The sequence below is a fragment of the Pelodiscus sinensis genome, chromosome 16 (genome assembly GCF_052426305.1).
Source record: "Pelodiscus sinensis isolate ZL-2025 chromosome 16, ASM5242630v1, whole genome shotgun sequence".
Taxonomy (NCBI): Eukaryota; Metazoa; Chordata; order Testudines; family Trionychidae; genus Pelodiscus; species Pelodiscus sinensis.
The window spans coordinates 38191125-38210996 of record NC_143067.1 but is presented as its reverse complement, the minus strand read 5'-3'; the positions used below and the strand labels follow the sequence as shown (position 1 = coordinate 38210996).

General features: G+C 45.9%; 2 long non-coding RNA genes across 2 annotated transcripts in view; one reads left to right on the top strand and one right to left on the bottom strand.

Annotated features, from left to right (window-relative positions):
* LOC142818700 (uncharacterized) overlaps positions 1-17328 on the top strand; it is a 28448-nt gene extending 11120 nt beyond the window's left edge. Inside the window, exon 3 of the long non-coding RNA XR_012896296.2 lies at positions 17029-17328. This is a non-coding gene — a long non-coding RNA (uncharacterized LOC142818700). The remainder of the gene's footprint in view (positions 1-17028) is intronic.
* Positions 7679-12080, bottom strand: LOC142818701 (uncharacterized). The gene is made up of 2 exons (XR_012896297.2): positions 11908-12080; positions 7679-7827 (listed from the first exon to the last, which is right to left on the bottom strand). It is a non-coding gene; the product is annotated as an uncharacterized LOC142818701 (long non-coding RNA).
* Positions 17329-19872: the final 2544 nt, after the last annotated feature.

Below are 19872 nucleotides of genomic sequence, written 5' to 3'. Positions count from 1 at the left end.
TGCTAGATAGATTCATGGAGGTTAGGTCCATCAATGGCTATTAGCCAGGATGGGTAGGAAATGTGTCTGTAGACTCTGTTTGGAAATGGGTGACAGGCAAGGGATCAAGTGAGGATTACCTGTTTTGTTCCCTCCCTCTGGAGCTTCTGGCATTGGCCACTGTCAGCAGGCAGGACACTGGTCTAGATGGACCGTTGGTCTTATCCAGTATGGCCGTTCTTATGTTCTTATGACCAGTGAGATATGTAGGCTTTCATTAGACACCCGACACCTTTTGGAGAACCCATGGGATCCCTGTTCCCCCGTGTACCTCTGTGTCATGTGTCCATTGGCATTAAGAGGTCTTTGGGACACAGGAGTAGCTGGCTTTGATCTAGGATTTGTCCTTGGCTGAGTTGTTTAAGGAAAGATTGATGAGCGAATAGTTTATTCTCAGCCAATTGAGATTTGGAAAGGTTTATTTTTCTGCTGCAATAGGACACGTTGTCAGTTTGACAGACAGTTCCGAGGCTGCTGTTTGCTGTGCTAACCTAAACAGTGGTGTTAGATCAGTCCCTGCTATTCCTGCATTTTGTTTGCTGCTTTTGAGAATGAGGCGGTATGATGGGGCGTCTGCCCAGCACTGGCCTAAGAAGGGTTAATTCCAGTCCTAGGAGAGGGCTGGGGCTGTGGAACAGGCAGCTGCAGTAGACAGCAGCCAATTAGGACCCAGCTGAGGACTGTATAAATAAAGGCTCCTGAGAGGAGAATCATTCACTCTTACTCCAGCTGGGGAGGAGGAGGGACCTGGCTTCCTGAGACAGAGCAGAGTTGGGGAGGTCTGGCCTGACCCCATTCCCAGACCGCAGGTTGTGTAGATAGCTGGTAAATATAATTGACCAGATTCTCCAAGCCGATGCGGCTGGGGTAATCATTTATAGCCACTGTGCCTGCCCTCAGGTGGTTTCCATTTTACATCACAGATACATTGCACAAGGTGTGGGGAGGGCAGCATCGGGCTGTGGAGCTACGTGTTTGGAAAATGTTCTGGCCTCCTTCAGCCTGACGCTGGCTTAGATGAATTGAAGACAATCTTACAAAAATTAAGAGCCACAAATTGCACAGGGAAGAAGCTCTAGATTTTTCAAATAATGGGTCGAGTCATGCCTGTGGACCTTCCATCCACACCATCCAACTCATGTGTTTGCTTTGGTTTTCTCTGACTGCTGGTTGAAGGCGCTCACGGACACAGCTGGATGGTGCTCATGGACACAGCTGGATGGTTCTCATGGACACAGCTGGACGGTGCTCACGGACACAGCTGGACGGTGTTCTCGGACACAGCTGGACGGTGTTCTCGGACACAGCTGGACGGTGCTCATGGACACAGCTGGATGGTGCTCACGGACACAGCTGGATGGTGTTCTCGGACACAGCTGGATGAGCTTCAGTCCTACAAAAATATGAGAAACTCTGCTGTGTAGTAGGAGACAGGATGAGGTGTGGCCTGTGGGTCTGAGGTCTAAAGGAATCTGGAATCTTGAACTTGCACTAGGCTTCCTCTAACCCATATTCTCCTCAGTTCTCATCAAGTCCTGAGATTTCAGTGGGACCCCAGGTGATAATGGCGTGCACAGATGTCTCTGCAAGATTGGGATGAAAAGTCTATTCTCTACTGCCCACAAGGAAACCATGCAGAATTCACCGGGAAAGTCTATTTTCCCGCCTCTTGCCATAAAATACTTTTCAGACTATTCCATCCTAAGCAAGGTTCTTCTCTGGGGCTGTGACTCATCTATTCATGGCTGTTGGCATCTTCAACTGGCAGCCAGGGGAAACGGATGAAATCAAATGCTCCTGAAAACAAACCCTGGTGACAACTGTAGGGATGACAGAGTTAATAGGAGGGAGTGGAGCCTGAGTTTGCGGAAAAAAAATCAAACATTTGCTTGCTGGTCGTAATTTATTGCACAAGGGCTATATTTTTACCAGGGAACCTCATAAATAATACTTGATTTAACATTTTCAAGGGCTGAATGAGGAATTTTAAGGACCAGTGTGGAGGAAACAAGGTTTAAGGTTCACTCCCTTTAATTCCTTGCTCTTCGCACACTTGGCTCCCCTACCATGTAGAAATAAGTCATAGCTTGAGGGACCACTAGCCACTGGTCTATACCAGACACTGGTATCCTGTCCTCCTGACGGCCACGTTCAAAGGTGACGTTAAGCCGATGTTATTTGTGGTACTCTGGGCACTTGTAGGGCCACTTTGGAGAAACATGCACTGGATGAGAGGCACCCTATGGACACCATGAGGCCTTCTCAGCTGGTGTCAATCAGTGTAGTGCTATGCTGGTGTAGACACCAGCTGAGAATCTGGCCCTCTGTTACATCAGCTTAGACTCTGGTGCTGTGTTCGGGCTTGTCTACATGAGCACTCACTTCACAGCCTGTCCCGGTATAAATCAGCCTTGCACTAGTCTGCTGCGTGCAAAGGGGCTATGCACTAATGTGTGCTTTAATTTACTCCCTGTTCAAAAGTGAGGAGAATCAAGGCACAGTAGTGAGCAGACGTGTGCTGCAGTGGGCACCACAGGGACACCTGGTGCAGGGCAGGCTAGTGTGGGGCAGACTACAGCCTGGCTTGCTGTGAAGTGAGTGTCTATTTTGACAAGCCCTTACACTCCAGGGCCAAGTTCTCAGCTGGTGTAAATCAGGGTAGCTTTAATGAAGCCAATGGAGCCGCTCCCATCGGCAAAAGAGGAAGCATTGATGCAAAGTCACCCTTGATATTTAGTTTATACCACATCACAGATCACCTCTGAACCTGGTCTACTTATTTTTAAGGGACTCTGTGTTAGTGTCGCTCTGCTACTAAGGTGCTAGGCGACTGGGGAGGAGTTGCAAACATAAGTAACAAAGTGCAAGGAGATGTAGACTAAAGATACACATCTCACCTCAGATATCTCTCTGTCACTGATGTGAACTGATTTCAGTGGGGTTTACACCAGCTGAAAATCTGGTCCACATTCTCTTCCTTCCACCATTCTCTAGCGTCTAGGCTTCCTCCTATGGCATTTGCACCCCTTTATAAATCATCTCTGAGTTTGGCCTTCAGCGAAGAGGTTCATTGCAGAATCAGAATCCTTTCCCATAGCACTACTACAGGCAAACCCCTCGAGCTCCTTTCTGGCACTCATAAGGTCTGCAATTGTCCCACCCCACCTATTCCATGAGAACAGGTGGGGTGTGCAGCATGCGTGCCGTGAGAACAATCTGGTGGAGTCCATGTTTCCACTATGATGGCTTAGGAAGAGCCCCAAGGTAGCCCCATGGCTGACTCTTGGAAAGATGGTGGTGGCTATGTAAGGAAACTTGGTCCTGTGATTGTTTAGCTGCTACACTGATTTAAGCAATAGAAACCAGGAGAGATGGATTGAGACTAAAATATCCTATTCCTCCAAGTGCCCTTCTTCAGTCAGAAAGGCCGAGATTTTCAAAAGAATAGAAGAACCTGAGAACAGCCATACTGGGTCAGACCAAAGATCCATCTAGCCCAGGATCCTGTCTTCTGACGGTGGCCAATGCTAGGTGTCCTCAGAGGGAATGAGCAGAAAGATAATCATCCAGTGATCCCTCCCCTGTTGCCCATTCCCAACTTCTGACAGAGGCCATTCCTACCCATCTTGGCTAACAGCCTTGACGGACCTATCCTACATGAGTGTATCTAGCTCTTTTTCGAACCCTGTTAAAGTCCTGGCCTTTGCCACATTCACTGGCAAGGAGTTCCGAAGATTGACTGTAGGTTGTGTGAAGAAGTAAAAGAGCCCAAGGTAGTTAGGCACTCAGTTCCCATTAACATTTAATAAAGATCTGGGCACTTAACTGTAAGTCTTCTTTGAAAACAGTGGCCAAAATCTTGGTGGGAACCACCAAGCCAGCAGCCAGTCACAGTAAGTTAAGGTATGTCTACACTACCACCCTAGTTTGAACTAGGGTGGTTAATGTAGGCAACTGGAGTTGCAAATGAAGCCCGGGATTTGAATTTCCCGGGCTTCATTTGCATGTTGCCGGGCGCCGCCATTTTTAAATGTCCGCTAGTTCGGACTCCGTGCCTGCGGCTACACGCGGCACGAACTAGGTAGTTCGGATTAGGCTTTCTATTCCGAACTATCTGTACACCTCGTTCCATGAGGAGTAATGGTAGTTCGGAATAGGAAGCCTAATCCGAACTACCTAGTTCGTGCCGCGTGTAGCCATGGGCACAGAGTCCGAACTAGCAGACATTTAAAAATGGCGGCGCCCGGCAACATGCAAATGAAGCCCGGGAAATTCAAATCCCGGGCTTCATTTGCAACTCCGGTTGCCTACATTAACCACCCTAGTTCGAACTAGGGTGGTAGTGTAGACATACCCTTAGTTCTAAGATGTCTTGGACATTTCAGTGGATGGATGGCTCCAGGGGTTGGGATTGGATATGACATGGTCCATCTCCGAGTTGTAGTTTAAAGCTGGGGTGGATCCGAAGCTTCTCCAATCTGTTTGGTCACCTGTGTGAAATGAGTCTTGATCTGCTTTTTAGTGCAGGGTGCTGAGCACACTTAAACCACCCTCTGACTTGGAGCCTCGTTAGCAGTCTCATCGAAGGCTCTGAATAGGCTAGGTGCCCAGCCTGCCAGAGGTGGGACAAGGTTGAGGCACATGAGCATGGGGGAAGCTTGCGATGTTCCTGCCTATGTTGTACTTCTTCTGTGGGCAAAGAGAATGCTGCAGTATCCACTGCTAGTCACCATCCTGGACATCACTTGTAGCTGAACTGGGGGGAAGAGGGGTGGTACCAAGTCATTGTCCCTGTGCTTTGCACTTAGTGTGAGATTATTTAAGGACTTTGCAAAGCCTCCTAAGAAGTAGACTGGTATTGTCTCCTCTTTACACTCAGCACAAAGAGCCAAGTTTACAAAGATCTCTAGGCACCTAAAGATGCAGATAGGTATCTAGAGGTACATCCAAAGGCAGGCTAGGTGCCTGCCTCTCACTGACATTCAATGGAGTTAGGTGTCTACTTGACTTAGGCACATCTGTAAATCAAGTGCAAGCTTCATTTGGCCCCCTTGTGCACATGCATTAGGATGAGAGCTGGGCAGGAAATATTTTCCCCTCTTGAATGAATTCTTGAGATTCCACCCCGTCCCCCCCAAAAGAAATCTCCCTTCTAGAATTTGGATGAAAGGTTGATCTAATTTTTTTTCCCCCACAAAGTGATTAATCTGGAAAAAATCAGATTGGGCTGATTCAAATTTTTTAAAACTAGCTTTTGTCCGCCATTTTAAAAATAACGCGCACCGTTTTCTTAAATGAAAAGTTGCTTTGAACTCGAACTGAAACTTCAAATTATCAGAAGGACACTTGGACAAATTCAAAACTTTTTTCAAAATGTTTTTGAGTGTCCCTGATTTGCTGAAACTGACCCTTTCCTGCTGATAGTTTTGGCCAGATGAATTGGCTTTTTCCATTTACAAAAAAAGTTCTGTTGGGGAAATTCCTACACACTTGAATTATGTTACTGTCTGTAATTATATAATTACCTACTATTTCCCCCCAAGACTCATGCCTCATTCAGTGAGTGAAGGGGAAGGGGCAGTGCAGGGAATTCTCCCTGGAACTCAAATTCTGAAGCAAGCCACTGGGGGCGAGTCCCGTAACAACCCCAGCAAATCAAACTCCAGGGGTTCAGTTCTGGAATTCAATGCTGAATGTGAGCAGATGCCTAGGATCCTGTAAAGCTTCTGAGATGGAACTAGAAGGGAGCAGAGAAGTATGAAAAATGTACCACATCTCAAACAGCCCAAACATGTTCTTTTGGGGCTCAATTTGAATGTTGGAGGAAGGTTTGATTTCTTATTTTGTGTGAGCTGGTTTGCATGGCTATTGGAGTGGCATTCTCAAAGCCTTAATAATTAGGTGACAAGTTTCAGAGATGGAGCTGTGCTGGTCTGTTTCAGCAAAAACATTGAGGGGTCAAGGTGCCACAAGAGTCCTCTGGGTTTCTTTATTAATAGTTAGATACTCAATCCAAGGCATCTTGTGCCTGCTTTTTCAGAGGTGTTGATCACCAATAACTCCAGAAGAACATAGTCAGAGCTGTGGATGCTCAGAACCTCTGAAATATAACCACTTTTCCATGGAGGCACTAAAAGATCTTACGAGACAGCAGGGGTCGCCAACCCCTCTCCTTAAGGTGTATAGGCACCACTCTACCACCAAGCACCACTCTACCACCAAGCAGTCATAGTAGAGTTGTCAATATGAGAAGCTCAATTCTGACAGATGAAGCCCATCCTGGGATCTAATTGGTGGAACTCTGGTGGTCTGATTGGTCCCCTGCTTGTATATAAACCATGCACAGGAAAAGGGAACGTGCCCATGCAACTGGGTTTCCTATGGTCAACAGTGCTTCTTTTGTGCTACCTGTTCTCAGTGCCTCAGTGGTATTCTAAAAATGAGTAGTCCTGTGGCACCTTAGAGACTAACAAAACTATATAGTATCATGAGCTTCTGTGGGCAAAACTCACTTCCTCAGATGGTCTTGAGTGGAGAAAAAAAAAAGGGGGGGGGGTCACAATTAATACCAGAAAAAGAAAGGAGAGGAGGAAAAAAGTAGCTGTAAATTATAGTGTGGTGCTAATGAGGCTAATTGAGGAAGTACGGGGCTGGAAGTGTCCCATACTTAGCTTTTGAGGTCAATGGGGTCTTGAATGTAATGAAAATGGGTTTTATAATGGGCCATCCAATTCAAGTCTTTGTTCAAGCCCCGGAGAAACTGTCAAATTTGCATATGAAGGTCAATTCCACATTCTCTTTCTGTACCTGGCTTGTGAAATTCCTTTGTCGCACTGATGGCTGGGGGAGGATAGCGCTGCAGATCAGATGGTGTTAACGATTGGCTGCCCCGGCCTGCCTGTTCTGCCTAAGGCCCTGCCCCTTCTGAGGGTGAGGAACCAGACTCCCTCTCTCCTGCACACACCTTGCCAGGGGGCTTGTGGAAGCTGTCGGCCTCCTTGCCTATGATAGGTAAATGTTATTGTTCCCCGATTGGATAAGTATAGTGCTTATAATCAAGAGGAGGACTTGAAGAAACCACTGGATCTTTGGAGAGGGAGCCGTTTACGGAGAGGCATCAGACCTAGAATAATTAGGCTACTGCAAAACAATAGTGTCTGGGTGCAGAGTGAGAATGTAACTTTCTCTTATCGAAGCCCTGGCAGGCATTCAGCCTGTAGGCAGAAATCCTTGTGTGACTCGCTCAGTTCCATTTATGCTGGGGCGTTGGCAATGGATTTTGGAAACTGTGTGACTGTCGCCTCAATTAGCAGTGCATCTCGGATGACACTTCTGGTGCGAATATTAGATTATATGAGACCAAGCCATCGCTTTCCTAAGCTTTTGTGCAACTAGAAAAGCAAACTCGAGTGGCTTGAACACAGCCATAGTGAAATCATTTGTAAATTAGGAGAACAGAAGAAACACGGTTGCCAGGTCTTGTCATCGTCTGAGGCTAGTTTGGTGGCATATGTGGAATAAACTGGTGATCTATGCTCAAGTGGATTAAAATTAATGAAAGATGTGTGGCAGAATCCCCTACAGTGCTTTGAGGCCTTGACTCCCCGTGTCTGGTGTCCCTGCTATAAAAACCACCAACCTGCACCTTGGGAAACGAGCGGGAGCTTCCGACTTTGTAGATGACCATCAGATTTCAGATTCTAGGACTGCCAGTGTGATGAGGAGGGCTGCTATTATCTGAACACTGATCTTCTATAGCATCTCGGAAGAAATCCTGCAGAAAGAGATCTGCAAAGTGGACCACAAGTTAAACATGAGTCAACAATCTGACGCTGTTGCACAGAGTTAGGAGCAATATTCTGTTCTACTGCAGGAAGGGATCTAGGGGTCATCGTGGACCATGAACTAAATATGAGTCAACAGTGTGACACTGTTGCAACAAAAGCAAGCATGATTCTGGGAGGCATGGGCAGGAGTGTGCTGAGCAAGTCTCGAGACGTCATTCTTCCGCTCTCCTCTGTGCTCATTAGGCCTCAGTTGGTGTCTTGTGGCCAGTTCTGGGCACCACATTTCAGGGAAGATGTGGAGAAATTGGAGAGGGTCCAGAGAAGAGCGATGCAAATGATGAAAGGTCTAGAACAGTGGTTTCCAACCTTTTTTATACCGCAGACTGGCAAACTCATTCAACATTTTTTGCTGGACCGACATAGAAACAGTTGCATATTCATTGTGGCAATTGATTTTACACAGTCACGTGCCATTTTGCATTACATCTGTCCGCACACAATGAATAACCCACCACTTCTCCAAGTTTGCCCGCTTTATGAGAGCCATCATCCTTCTTCACCTCCCTCCCACCTCATTCTCCTCGCCTCAGGAACCCCACCCCCAGCGCCTGGACACTGGTTCCCGAGCTGTCCCCACCCTCAGCACTACCCAAGGAGAGTCCAACCCTCGCCTCGCTCTTCCCTGGCTATTGGCACCCAGCCCTTGTGCGCCCGGCTGCCCAGCCTGCGGCCCTGCGCTGTCACTTATTGGCCAGACCCCGCTGCAAGGGGAAGCGGAAGAGTAGCTTGTTGCTGTAGCTGCCCGAGCTCACCAGGATCATGCTGTGTGCTCTTGCCCATCTCCCACGTGCAGCTGGCCTAAGTGGTTTCTCTGAAGTATAGCTCCCCCCTGTGCTTGCTGCCCCCCATGGCCACTCTCTGTATCACGTCCCTCCTCTATGTCCCCTCCTTTTCCATGGTATGGAAAATAGTCCCATTCTTGGCACTTCCCATTTTTTTGGCACCACTAGACCCTGACCTTACTTTAAGCTGCCTGTTGAAATGGGTCATCCTAGCTCTTACCATTCAAGAGGAGTTCTTGACCAAACAGACTCTGGGACTGACAGACAGACAGACAGCTGCACATTTCTAAACCACATAGATAGTTTTATTAGTTATACTCCACCAGAGCCTAGGGGCTGAACTCAGATTGTGTTTGTACAATGCCTGGCAGAATAGGACTACGGAGGAGAGAGCCTGTTTCTCAGGCACGATCCAAGAGCGGTGGAATGCCACCTGGCTGCTTCCCACAATTATTGTGCAACAAGTGCTCCTTTTCCACATCGCAGTGAAGAGGTTGCAGGTGCAAAGTGCCACTAACTTTGCCCACAAATGCTGAGAAAATAATGTAATTCTACCCTGGCACAAGCCGCCATTGTTCATGGTTTTCCCCTTGTGAAATTTCCATTGCCAGTAGCACAGCGACATTTAACCACATGAGCCACAAAAGCAGCCTGACGTGGAAAACTGGTAGTCGGGTTACTTGACAAGCCTGACTTTTGTCGTCTTGGAAACAATTTGAGTGAATACAGAAACATGCCTCATGAAATCGCTGAGACCAAACACATTGCACTAAGAGAGGAGCCCCTTTCTCCCTCAGCTGCTAAAGGGGCTGCATTCCTCTCATCAGCGATGCCAAGGGGCGAGGGAAGAGACCTCAGTGGGTGGTCTCGGAAAGCCAATGGAGCAATGTTGACTGGGTTGTAAGGGAAGGATAAAGGAAAGGATCCAGTTGTGAAACCTTTGGACCTCTATTTTCCAGTTGCAGATTTCATAAAACGTCCTGCTCCCTCCGCTTAAACTTCTAATGTTTCAAAGGAAAGGCTTCAAACCAGCGCTCCATAGGCCTGATCCTGAAAACACTGCACTACGTGAGTAGTTTCCATCCACATTCAGAACTAAGGCCACGTCTATAGGAAAGGGGAAGGTTGAATCACAGAACACTAGAACTGGAAGGGACCTCAGGAGGTTATCGAGTCCAGTCCCCTGCCCTCACGGCAGGACCAAGCACCATCTAGATCAGCAGGTCTCAAAATTTTTAGGCTCTGGAGCCCTTTGCATGCGTAAAAATTTATGCGGAGCCCCAGCGGTCCACTGATTGTATGTGTTGTACCTATCGATGTTTCCTGTTTGTCAACCTCATGGAGCCCCTGGAGATGTCTCGCGGAGTCCTGCGGCTCCACGGAGCACAGTTTGAGAAACACTGATCTAGCTCATCCCTGACAGATGTCTATCTAACTGCTCTTAAATATCTCCAGTGATGGAGATTCCACAACCTCCCCAGGCAATTTATTCCAGTGTTTAACCACACTGACAGTTAGGAACTTTTTCCTAATGTCCAACCTAACCCTCCCTTGCTGCAATTTAAGCCCATTGCTTCTCGTCCTATCCTCAGAGGCCAAGAGCGTCACGAGGCAGACAGTCTCTCCTGCCTCAGAGCCTACTGGAAGAGTCCAAGAGGCAACAGGGCAGTCCCTGGGAGCTATAGCCCGGGGTGGATTGACACATTGCCTTGTGTTTGAGGCTGTGCCTGAATTTAGTGTTCAAAGAATGAAACTGCCTGGAAAAAGAGACTCGGTGGGGCCGTGAGTGTTCCATGGGCTTGGGCGACAGGCCAGCAGAGTTGAGGAAAATCTGTGTCATGCCACAAAAGGGTCCACGACACATGCCTCATGAGTCCCTTCAGGGCATGGACAACTACCATCGACCTCAGTAGCTTCTCCACCATGAACAGAGGCCGAGCTATAGGACTTGGACTGCAACAGGATGCTGCAAATACCATTGGGCCTCTGCTACAGAGCCCCGGGCCAGATTCTGCCCTGGTGTACAGAGTTACAGCAGTGTGACTGAGAACCAGCTGGCTTCATGCTTTCAAGGCCCACCCTTCCGATCTTGTCTACATCCTCCAAACACTGCCGCCTGCACTGAAATCACCCGGTGTGTCTGAAGTAGCATTAAACATATCAGGTCCTTCCATTGGCCCTTCCAGACCTCTCCGGGAGGGACAGCAAAGGTGACACTTCTCGGAGAGATGACTCACATGCTTGCCATGGGCAGGAAATCAACTATTCCATAGACCTAAATCCCCAGCTAGCTGGCCAAGAAGCTGTACTGGCTCTAACTGTAAAGGCGGCTGGTAACCTTCAGTCAGAGGTGAGAGGGGTTGGGTAGCTGCCATGCTGGGAGGTGCCCCTCAGAAACAGGGAGAGAAGTGAGAACATGTTAACATTGAGAGAAAAGGCCACTAAACACCTCACAAACACGAAAAACACCTCACAAACACGGAGCGAAAGTGCGAACGCTGGCTGACACATCTCATGGCCTACCCGCAGAATAAAAACAGAGGGGAGGCCTGGTAACCGGGTGCTACAGATTGTTAAGCACTGGACCACATCACACTCAGTTACATCATCTCACTTCCCAAATGGAGAAGTGCAGCTCTCGGTTTAACTGTGTGGACACCTTGAGGACTCTGCTTCTCAGGCACTTTGGAATTAGGTGCCTGAGTCTAATCTGAAGACTGGTGTTTGTGTAGCTGGTGAAATAGCTCAGAGAAGGTCTCCTAAGGCCTTACACCAACAATATCGAGCTCTTATAGGGAGCTTTTCATCTGCAGTTCTCAAAGCAAATAACACTGCCCCCATTTTACAGATGGAAAAACTAAGGCATGGAGTGGGGAAATGACTTGCCCGAGGTCAGCCACCAGGCCAGCAGCAGAGGCAAAATTTGAACTCAGGTTTCCTGAGGCCTTTTCCAGTGCTGCTTCTGTGGAGTCCACTGTACACACCTTGTGTGAACCTGCTTAGACGATACGCGTTGTGACCTCCGCCCCTGACTCTGCAAAACCCTTCCATGCCTCCTTGACTTGAAGCATTCAAGCTGGTAATGGGCCTTCTCCTGTGCTTAAAATTAAGCCTATCCTTAAGTGCTCTGCTCAACTGCCCAGAATTTGCATCTTGTGTGACCACACCAGGGTCCAAAAGAGATCAGTTTGGTCCACTGGATGAATCATTTTGACCAATATTGCAAAATTGTCACTTACCATAATACATCTCTGGAGCTGATTTATTCCATTGTAACTGGCTCCTAGAAATCCCTTTCCACCCCTTCCGTGTCTTTCCTTGATACCGGATGTTTTCTCTCCTCATTTGGCCCTTTTCTCCATAACTAACCTTCCACCTGCCTGGCTTACTTCAAGTCTTGGGTAATGACTTCAGCAGGATAGCCCTCTCGTAAGTAGCAGCTAGCAGCATGATGACACCCAGAGATCAGGATTTAATCAGTCTTGACTGAAGGCTGCAAATGATTCACTCCTGTCAGCACTGGGCAACACAACAAACAGCTCTCCAGCAAATCACTTAAGCAGAAATATGTTGGCATGTTTCTATAGCAACTGAGGAAAAATATTTCACGCCAAAGTCCATCTGCTGTAATACAGAGTGAGATCCGGCCAAGGAACCCATCATAAATTAATCTTAATTTGCCAATTTCGTTTTGGAAACCTCACACAGAGACATGCAGACAAAGAGGCAGGGCATAGAACGGTAGAAACACAATTGATCTCAGATACAGGCTGTCAATTAATCAAAGACTGGGGCGTTAATTTGAGAGGAGATGATTATTGGAGGGGCAAAAAATGCTCAGTCATTTGAGAGGTATCCGTTTTCATTGCTGTTTACTGATCAGACAGCTTCACACCATCTCACACTCAGGGTGTTTGGAAACAGACTTTGTATGCTTCCCAGGCGCCAAGTAGCAAGTATCCAAACTTATTTGGAAAAAAAACCAACCCCACATTTTGGTTTAATTTACTTGTAAATCCATTCAGCTGTATAAAATCCTTTGTAGAAGTCATCAAAGTGGGGAGAACTGGGGGAGGGGGAAAACAACAACAATGTGATAATTCGGACTGCGCTACATTTTATTTTCGGCTACGTCAACACTTCAAAGCCGGTGGGAGTTGTGCGAGGGAGATCTGGAGCATTTTATGGGGTGCTTTGTTTGTAACACAGACACTGTTGCCAGCTTCAGATCCTCTTGCACCACTTGTGTTCTGCCTGCCAGTGTTTTGTATGCTTTGTCACTAGCCGCTTTCCATATCTGATCGGGCAATTTTGTACAGCCTTGAGAAAATAAATAATGAAAAAAGGAATTTTACTCTCGTTCAGCTAGGAAACATTTAGTCTCACATCCTAGAACAGATGCCAGGTCACCATGGTTATGCTAAGGGGAAGAGAAGTCAATCCGATGTGGATTCGGTCATCAGACGCTTTTTTATGCAACAGTCAACGTTGAAAACATTCTCGGGAAAAGTCAGATTTTTGTGCTTTCTCACAACACACGGTTTTGTTTCTGATGAGAATTAAAAAGATGTTCATGCACAGAGTTGGCATGCATCATGCTGGAACCAGTGGGTTTTCATCCGCACAATAACTTCATCATGACCCTTTCTTTCTGATTCTTGGCCCATCATTTTTGTCAACTGACCGGATGAGCTCTTGTTTTTATTTCCACTGTAGAAATGCACTGTCTGACAGGTGAAATGTTAAGTCAACAGGTAAATGAGGGACTGGAACTGCCTTCATGAAGAGAGTTTGAAAGATGCAATAGGCACCTGAGAAATCTTGGAAAAGTTTGCTTTATATTTCATTTGAGCTCCCCTGATCTCCACCCTCCTGTCAGCCCCAGTTGTCCTTATCAATATCAATCTCCCTTCGGGTATGTCTACACTAGCCCCCTAGTTTGAACTAGGGTGGCTAATATAGGCATTCGAACTTGCAAATGAAGCCCAGGATTTAAATATCCCGGGCTTCATTTGCATGTTCCTGGGCGGGCACCATTTTTAAATCCCCTTAGTCTGAACTGACTGCCCACAGCTACATGCAATGAGGTGTAACAGTTAATCCAAACTAAGGATTTAGTTCAGATTAACCTCTTACTGCCACGTGTAGCCGCGGGCAATCAGTTCGAACTAAGGGGATTTAAACATGGCGCCTGCCCGGGAACATGCAAATGAAGCCCGGGATATTTAAATCCAGGGCTTCATTTTCAAGTTCGAATGCCTATATTAGCCACCCTAGTTCGAACTGGGGGCTAGTGTAGACATACCCTTCCACACAGGGAAAGAAAACAAACTACAAATAATCATATGATAAATTTTGACTTTGACAAAGTTGATGTTTTTATTTAAAAAGAAAAAGGGCAACTTTTTTGTTGTTAATTGATTAAAATAAGCAAGTGTCTGATTTTCTATCTGCTTTGGGATCCCTTTGCACTGATCTGTTGGAAAAGAAGAAAACACCTTGTTAGCAGTTTAAAAAAATGCACATATAAGCCAGACAGCTGCTTAAAGTCTAAATTTTCTCATTCTCTGCTAGAGCAAGTATTTCTTCTGATGTTTTTTGTTGCACAATGACTGTTAATAAGATTTTCATATGATTCATATCATTTGAGTAGTAGGGGAATTATTTTTTGCCCCCTCCTTATAGTCAATGTCCTGTGCTGTTTTCTTGAAATTGTCAATGTGTTTCATCTCCACTTAAAGCCATTGTACTATCTGGAATGCTGGTTTGAGAGTGTCAGACCTGTTGAGTTGTCACATTGGAATTAAAAATGTTGCAGCTGCAGAGAAAGAAGCATAAAACAGTCTGCTAAGCACATTTGCTTGCAAAAAAATGCTGCATTCTATTTTACTTTGTGGCGATCAGAATAATTAGGGATGAGTGGGTCAGGAAATTTGACTCAACAGACTGGTCCCAGACCTAACTAGTCTTGAGCAATGGAAGAAGGGAAATGTTACGGCATTTCATATGGATGAAGTTCCCAGATTCAGGCATTATTTAAAAGTCTTTGTAAATCGGTGTGTAGCACATGAATGAAAGCATTGGAATGTGGTTTGACACTGAAATAGCTACTATAAAACCTAGTCAAATCTATAGCCTTACCCAGATACATACAGTAGTTTAACTGCACTGCACAGAGTCATGCCATTGCCAGGTCTACTTTAAAAGGGAAGGTTGAATCAAGATACGCAATTCAAGATACGTTAATTACGTAGCTAGAGTTGATGTACCTTGTTTCGAGTTTCCCCGCCATCCTTACAATGGGAGGTCGATGGGAGCAAATGCTCCCAGCGGCTTCCCTTGCTCCTTGCAGAAGCAGGAGTACCTGCTGCCGATTGGGAGAGGAGGTTCCTTCTGAGTTTGATTTAGCAAGTCTTAACTAGACCTGCTGTGTCAAACTCCGGAAGATCAATTGTGGCAGCATTGATCTTCCGTTTAGTGAAGACATGGCCATGAAGACATGTTTAGAATGCCTAAATGAATAACCATTCTGTGAAAGTCAGACTGAGATGCAGGGAGAAACTGGTTCTGATAAAAGAAGAACCAACTCACTCCAGTTAAAACTGAACTGAATCTTACCTAACTTTGAGCGGCTTTATCTTGCTCTCTCTTTCTCAGAATGCAGCACATTTGTTCACTGCTTGTGTTCTGCTCAGTTTAATACACCCTCCCTGCATTCCTGATACTATATAATTATGATTTATAATACTATATTTAAGCGGTGAACCGCATACAGGCTGGGATTTCTAAAGTCTTTATGAATGTGGTCTTGGATATAGATTCCTATTAACTTTAAAAGACTTTAGATCAATCTCTAGGGGACAGATCCTCACCTGTACATCAGCATAGCTCCATTAGGGTCAGTGGGTCTGATCCTCAACGGGGTTACACCAGTTTACATCAGCTGAAGGAAGTGGATTTTTGCTGGTTTGTACTAGCCGATGATGTGACTCTATGTCTCTGATTAGAGGCTACCTGGACCGTCACACAGCTGTCTTTTGGAAATCTCACTGTTACATCCAAAGTGACCATATAACAGTGATGGTATAATCAAGGGGGTCGAACTTGATCTCCTTTAAAAGTGCTGCCCTTGACCACTTTCCAAAATCATGGAGAGCCCCCCCCCCCCCAAAAAAAAATTATTGCCCATCCGTGGTTTAGGCTATCCTAGATAGGTGTTTATAACAAGAAGCTACTATATGCAAGGCTATTCCGGATGAACATGTGTCGGACTCGGGTTTTCTAGCTTGGTATTCTGGACTAAAAACCTTCAGATAAGCTTCGAATCTTCTGACGCTCAGCCATCACTATCTCAAATATCCAGTGTAAAATACGCTGCAGTGATAGGTTTCAAGTTTTCCAGAGGTTTACCGGTTATACCAGATTTTCTTCCAGCATAAAATCCTGTTACAAGGCGGCTCTAGGTGAATGGGACATTTTACAATGTGCTATTATGGGCGCTCAGTAAACTTTTAGAAACTGTGTTCTTAAAAACTGGCTGTTTAGAAAGGAAAACAGGGATCCTGGAGAGGATGCAATATAACCCGACACACTTTATTGCAGCAGCTGTTTGCTTTGTTTATAGCCCCATTTGACTTTTTTTTTTAAATCTGCTGTTTTATTTTGACATCATCACCACCTTGCTTGTAGCTAAATGGACCTGTTAACGAAGACTCTGCAGACAGTGAGGGTAGATCCCAAAGCCCATCTGCAGTCTAGGTGGACTCAGATGCTAACACTACCCACCATGTATCAATGTGTTGGCATCCATGGGCTGATGCAGCTTTTTCCAATCTAGTCACCTTTTTCTCCCTCTCCCTGCTAGCAACCTTTCTCTATCTGCCCATCTCTCTTGAGTGCCCTCTCCAGAACCAAACCAGCACTCAGTCTGGGAGTATCTCCCTGCTCTTGGTACTGTATCAAGGTGGGCTTGAGTGATTGCCTTTCCCCCTCTCTCCAGTAGAGGGCTCCCCAACTGAATGAAGGCCATAGCTAGAGCCGGGCAAAACCCTTTTTGCTTCTCTGTCAGTTCCGAAAAACGGGGAAACCATTGTCTTTGTCTTGGGCTGAACTGGCTTTTGTTTCTTTTTTAATTTTGGCCAGTTGAGAAGTTGTGGCATGTGGTGTGTGAGTGGGGGGGGGGGGGGACGTTTAAGTCAAACAAAATATTTTGTTTCAATGTTCACTGTTTTAAAATGTTTGTTACTGTTTATTTCTTAAATAAAACAAGAGGAGACCGTTATTTCAAGTTGTAATGTGTCTTCTGAAAAGTTTCCATATTTTCCAATGTGTTTATTTTTCTTCTTTTGGTTTCATTTCAGCCCAAACTGCTTGACATTGACTTTGAGGGATGATTCGGTGCTGCGGAATCTGCATGTTTCACAAATAAAAAATGGATGCAAAAAACAGCGTCCAGCCTTCGCCGCTGCCTTCCCCAATCCATACGGGTCACTACTGGCGCAGGAAGCAGATTCACCATGCTCCTGCTCTCTTACTTGATGCCTTGTGACAGATGGCCCCTGTGACATGGCTTCCTCTTTGGAAGATTCTAGTCTACAGTAAGTGAAGGGGAGGGAGAGAAGGGGCAATGAGAGAGACGAATAAAATGAAAACTTACTTGATGGGAGTACGAATTATCTTTATTTCTATAGTGCCTAGAGCCTTCCACCTGGCTAGCCCTGGAACAGCACTCCAGCTCCACAACAGGCAATACTACAACAGGTCGACAGTTGCTGTGCGGAGACCACAACCTTTCCTTCTCCTGGATTGTCTCGGTGTTTCTTCATGCTCCCCTGTCTTTGCCTCCGCCCATGCTCTCTTGCCTCCTAATCTGAGCAGCGTCTTTCATAGACTTCTTTCATTGGAGAAACTGAAGTAAATGGCCTGGTTTTCAAAGCTCTTTGAAAATCAAGCCAGTAGTAACTTGTCCTAGAGCACAGCAAGTCAGTGCGAGTTGGATACAGAACCCAGAAGTCCTGACTCCTGGTCTTCTGCTCTAACCTCTGACATACTCCCTCTATTCATTGACCTCTCGAGGTCCCTTCCAGTCCTAGTATTCTATGATTCTATGATTCATCGTTTCCAAGCCCAGAAGAAGACTAGACCGTTGGGATCCAGTCTGACCTCCTGCATGATGCAGGGCAGAGAACTGCTCCCTGAGGATTCCTAGAGCATCTCTCTTTAGGTCGGGGACCATCTTTTTGTTCTGTTTGTACAGCCCCTACCGCCGTGGGTTCTGGTCTGCAATGGGAGCCGCGAAGCACTACTGCTATACAGATAGAGAGTAAATAAGGGCCTGTTTCTACTGCCATGTTTGGGGAATGGAAAGGAGGTAGACAGGCTGATTGTATCCTAGATAATCTGTTGCACTGGGGAGTCAATGACACGTAGCTGGACACAATGTGTGTGTGTGTGTGGGGGGGGGGAAACAGCCACACCCTCCCCCCTTAAAAAAATCTGTAAATTAGCGAAGTTCAGTTTTATGGTCCCACAGAAGGAGAGGTTGGGCTCCTGGAATCACAGAATCATAGGACTGGAAGGGACTTCGAGAGGTCATCGAGTCCAGCCCCCCGCCCTCAAGGCAGGACCTGTGGGAGGTAGGAAATGCTATGTGGTGCTCAGTGATTATGGGGGTGAGCATGAGATAAATAAGTAGACTCCTGATAAGGCTGGTTTATGAACAATCTGTGGTTCTGAGAGAACTAGCGAGGGTTGGCTCAAGAGAACTAACAACACAAGCGCCTATGGTGTCACTCCCAGGGAGCAAACTCTGTTGGATTCAATTACTCATCCTCCTGCAAACCAAGTTTGTACAACGGTCCACTGGCCAGACAAATGTTCACACTCCACAGTTACCCAGCCTTGGCGTGGCTGGTCTCTCCCACCGAGAACTCTCTATGGAGAGTCGACGTATTCTAACTTAGTTTGTGAACGATGATCCTTATATTTTTCATGGAGAAACTGAAGTAAATGGCCTGGTTTTCAAAGCTGTCTTTGAAAATCAAGCCAGTAGTAACTTGCCCTAGAGCACAGCAAGTCAGTACGAGTTGGATACAGAACCCAGAAGTCCTGACTCCAGTCTTCTCCTCTAACCTCTGACATACTCCCTCTATTCATCACTGGAGGTGGTCTCCAAGGGTGAAAAGACTGTTTGATTATTACCTGCTTCCTTTGCTCTATGTCTATATGCTCAATCTGTTTTGGTTAGCCACAGCTTTTTCCTGTTATATAAATTTTCATAATTGGAATTGTGACATGTTTACCTCATAAGTTTCCCATTAGTTCTCCGGTTTCCTGTATGGCCATACATCTGCTTTGTGATGGTCAAACTGTTGGGTGTATAGTCCTAGTGGGAAGCTATTCAAAAGCCTTTTCCTACCCCAAAGGAATATGTCAAAGCATATCTCTGTTTAGAGGACAGAACATGCCATGGGATTGTTATTTCTATATATGACATGTTTATTAACTCATCCTCTTCTTAGTCATGGTTTTGGCTTGTCGAATGTGATTTTTGTTGGGTGGATACTAGAGCTGCTGCTGAATGATGGTTCTGGTTCTTTGGTTTAATACAGCAGGAGTAACAAATTAAATTTAAGTTGAAATACAACTTCACGTAGAAACTCCTTTTACAATTGCTCAGATCTTTCTCAAGTGAAGTTATTCTGGGGATAACAATTTTCATGGTTAGTATGTGACCAGAGGCAAATTTTACTGAAAGTTTTCGGCTATTTTCGGGATCTCTGGGCCAGATGGTCAACTACTATAATTTGGTGTAGATTCATGAAGTTAAACGGAACTACCCTGATTTACAATACCCGAGGGGCCGGCATTCCAGGTATAATTTACATAAATCTCTCCTGTGTGTTCCCATTGGAAGGACCGTGTAAACAGAACTCAGTGATAGCTGAACTGATTTTGTTCAAACCTGGCCTGTATTGTAGATTTCACAAAGATTTAAAGAACAAGCTAGTTGGAAGGTAACGTCTAAAATGAATGAAAGAAATTATGAGCACTCAGATGCATTCACAAGAAGATTTTCTGGCTTGTGCCTTTAATTGATGGCTAAGAATTCTGGGGCAGCAAATATGGAATGGATTGTGCTGAGGGTTTTATCGGTTCACTCTCAGTAAACTGGCTTTCAGTGCTCATGTACTTAAATCTAATTT